This window comes from Magnolia sinica, chromosome 13 (assembly GCF_029962835.1).
Source record: "Magnolia sinica isolate HGM2019 chromosome 13, MsV1, whole genome shotgun sequence".
Taxonomy (NCBI): domain Eukaryota; kingdom Viridiplantae; phylum Streptophyta; class Magnoliopsida; order Magnoliales; family Magnoliaceae; genus Magnolia; species Magnolia sinica.
Window position 1 is genome coordinate 15,343,402 of NC_080585.1, and position 4,181 is coordinate 15,347,582.

The window sequence follows — 4,181 nt, forward strand, 5'->3', positions numbered from 1 at the left end:
ATAAAAAACAAATAAATCTTTATCCACGTTTACGTGACCTTATCAACAGGTTGGATGGAAAATAAACATTATGTAAACATTACATTGGGTCCTAGGAAGTTTTAATGGTATGACGTTAAATTACTACTTTTTCCTATGATATGGTCCATCTGAGAATTAGATCTACTTCGTTTTTGGCATCATGTAATATAATGATCAATAAAAATGGATGGACGGTGTGGATATAGAATACATACATCAAGGTGGCCCCGACGGTAAGGGCCGCACCCTGTTGGGTGAGGACGCCGGGGCCGCACCTAATCCGCTACCAATTTCCAGTGAGAAATTTACGACTGTACGACCCATTTATGGCCCATTTACGAGACGAAGCCCACCTCATTTTCCCTTGCAATAACAAGCCCCAGCTGTACGGACGACTTGCCAAAGGTCGAAAATGCCCCTTGCTTTTACCTTCAAGCGGATCGGCTGGTGCTCGAAGACGAGCGCTGACGCTCCTCCGAACTCCGAGTTGTACGAACGGTTCAAAGAGATCAACGTCACGTGGGCCCCACAGTTAGGTATTTATTATATCCACAACGTTCATCCATACTTCGAGATCATTTCGGAGCATTATGCAGAAAAAAATCATATCCAAAGATCAATTGGACCACACCACATAGAGCAGTGGGAAAATTGATTTTCACCGTTGAACATTTTGTAGGGCCCACCATAACATTTATTTTCCCATCCAATCTATTCATAAGGTCACAAAGACCTGGATGAAGAGGAAAAAAAAATTTCATAATGATCCAAAACTTCTGTAACCCCTAAAAGGGTTTCAAATGGTAGGCGTTCAATCCTCCATAGCCATTTACAGTGTGGTCCACTTGATAGCTAGATCTGTCTTATTTTTCGTCTCAAGCCTTAATACGAGTTCGCCAAATAGATGGACAGTTTGGATATAACACATACCTCATAATAGGACCCACAAAAAGCAGTCGGAATTACAACAGCAAAAAATAAAATAAAAATAATAATAATAATAATAATAAACGAGGTATTCTATAACTACGGATTATAACCGTAGCTATAGCCGCAGCCCTGCCATTTCAATATGTCCTCTTGACCCCTACCAAGAAGTCAGATTCTGATTTTGGACGATCAGTCGTTCAAAATCTCGATCCAAACACAAGATGTTTTGCATTTCACTACGCATACGAACGCAGTTTGAATAGCTGGCTGCGTAAAAACGGGTTCCGCAACCTATTCCTTTTAGGACTCCACAGCAGCTCCCAGGGGAAGCCGTTCATCTTTAAAAAGGGGAGGAAGAGGTTGGCTGGGGGGAGCGTGGGAAGGAAAAAACGGGGATTGAAAGTGGGTTTTCTCCTGGCTCGTCTTTAGTTTTTGGCAGGGACGTGAGAAGCCGTGAACAGAGGAAAGCTTGGCTGCTGCTGCACGTCAGGGAGAGTGAAAGAAAAATGGGAGAGAAAGAGGGCTGAACGTGAGTAGGCGGCTGGAATGTAAGTGGGAGAAAAAGCCTTAAGTGTTGTTTCTTTCCTTTTCTTTTTGTTCCGTTTTTCTTTTCCCTTGTAATAGTTTTAGACCATTCATGTGTGGCTAAACCTCTTAGCTAGGGCTAAGAGGTGAAGCCTGTAGCGAGATGGGAGGTTCTACTTTATGCCTTTCAAATTCATAAACTGAATTTGATTTAGTTGATTATTATAAGGAATATTTTCCTTAGTCTTTAATGGTCTGTTGTGACTGAAATTACAATGGGTTTGCAATGGCTTTGAATATTTCTTTTCCTTTTTTATGTTTATGAAGTCAGGAAGCCCTGTTTTTCATCATTGCTCCATGGGCAGGGTAGGATGACAGTACCCTTCCTGATCCTCATATATTGTTGATTGGTTGGTAATTAGTTTAATCATGTTGTTTGCTTTGTCTCCTGGGCATGGTTAGATGATGGAATCTATTCTAATTCATATACCTTCCACCTCTTGAAAACTATATCAAAGGAAGTCTAGTTAATTTCCATGATTTCTGATGCAGGCATAAGATCTCCCTGATCTCTACAAGTGGATCCTCTGAATCCCTAGTTTCTTTTCTCTGAATTACTTAAAGTTTTAGATAATTATTCCACAATTACTCCTTAAATTCTATTTGGTTTAGATCACATCTTAGTCTAGTTCTAGTTCTACTTGGTTTCAGATAACGTACAGGTATCAGTCCTTGTGGATTCGACCTCGGTCTTACCGAGTTTATTACTGCATCACAACCCTATACTTGGGGAGTGAACAAGTTTTTGGCGCCGTTGCCGGGGACTGACGGTTACGATTCTCTGAAATTAATTGGTTTTAGGATTAGTTTAAGATTAGGATTTTACTAACCTTAGTTTTTATTTATTTATTTTTATTTAAGTTCAAAACTAACTTGTTTCCTGTTTTATAGGATCTTGACATAAGTTTCTCAATTGGTAATTCCTTCCTAATCTCTCTACTTTTTCCTATTTTTAGAATTAGGATTTAAATTTTAGAAATTTTCTAATTCTAGTATCCTCCTTTCTGTAGGAAATAGTTTATTTTTAGAAATTAGGTTATTTCTTTCCCTTTTTAGAAATTAACTTTCTATTTTTATTTTAGTAACTTTCTAATTCTAACTCTCTTAGAATCTAATTTGTTTCCTAATTTATTTTTAGAATTTTTGTTTAGAAACTAACCTTCCTATTTTGTAGGCCTTTAAGATAGAAATTTCTAATTCGGTAAGCTCCTTCCCTACTTTCTATTTTTCAGTTCTCTTTTAATAATTTACTTTCTAGTTTAGGTCTTTCCTAATTTATTTTAGAAATTTCCACTTTCTTTTAGAAATTACTTTACTGCTATTTTTCTTTTAAAGGATCGTTCTTCTTTTGTTAAAATCTAACTTATTTTGTTTTATTTTGCAGGTTTTAACTTAGGACTCCAATTTGGTAATTTCTTTCCAACTCTCTCTTTCTTTTTAGATTTTTTTTCCTTTCTTAGGATTAGGCTTTGAATTTGGTTGAGGGCTGCGAGTGTTTCATGCCCAAGTGGGCCCGTGACAACACTCGACGTCTCTTGACTGAAGGAGGATTGGTTGAGGGGTTGACTATCCATCACAGGACTAGACACCACTCGAAATCCCCTGAGTTAAGTGAAGTTATGGCTGAAGACCAACCTCCTCTACTTCCACCCAGGGTAGAGGATACCCAAGATGAGAATGAGGTGCAACAGGCACTCCCACCTCGTACTTTACGAGATTATCTACAACCAGCGAGAGTAAGTATGCCCTCATACATGATTTTTCCTGAAAACACAGGATAAATGGACATCAAGCCAGGAGTTATCCAACTCCTTCCCAAATTCCATGGACTTGAATCAGAGAGTCCATATTTACATTTGAAAGAATTCGATGAGATTATAGCCACATTATGTTTTCCTAATGTATCTGAGGATACAATTAGGCTGAAACTCTTTCCTTTTTCCTTAAAAGAGAAAGCTAAGACGTGGTTACATTCACTGCGTCCTAGATCCATTGGCACATGGAACGACATGCAGAGGGAGTTCATAAAAAAATTCTTCCCACATCATAAAACGATTACCCTCAGAAAAGCAATCATGAACTTTGCCCAAAAGGAAGATGAAACATTCTTCCAATGTTGGGAAAGGTTCAAAGATTTGGTCAGTTCATGCCCACAACACGGATTTGAAACGTGGCGCATTACAAATTTTTTCTATGATGGACTGACATCTTCCATGCGCCAAATGGTCGAGACAATGTGTAATGGAGAGTTCATTAATAAAGATGTCGACGAGGTATGGGACTACCTCGACAGTCTGGCTGAAAAAACACAATCTTGGGACTATTACCCAAAGTCGAACACCACGTCTAGGCCGACCCAATTAAAGGAGAAAAGTGGATTATATCTCTTGAAAGAAGAGGATGATCTCAAGTGTAAAGTGACTACGCTCATAAGGAAAGTTGAGGCCATGGAAGGAAAGAAGGATAAGGTCAATGAAATTGTTTGCGGCATCTGTGATTGCAATATTCATACAACTGAAAATTGTCCTACAATACCCGCCTTTCGAGGAGTGTTGAATGAACAAGCTAATGCCGTAAACAACTATCAAAGACCTTTTACTGGACCTAACTCCAATACATACAATCCTGGCTGGAAAAATCATCCA

General features: G+C 38.7%; 1 non-coding gene across 1 annotated transcript; it reads right to left on the bottom strand.

The window, feature by feature from the left end:
* Positions 1 to 3,593: 3,593 nt before the first annotated feature.
* On the bottom strand, positions 3,594 to 3,700 carry LOC131224612 (small nucleolar RNA R71). The gene has a single exon (XR_009161083.1). It is a non-coding gene; the product is annotated as a small nucleolar RNA R71 (small nucleolar RNA).
* Positions 3,701 to 4,181: the final 481 nt, after the last annotated feature.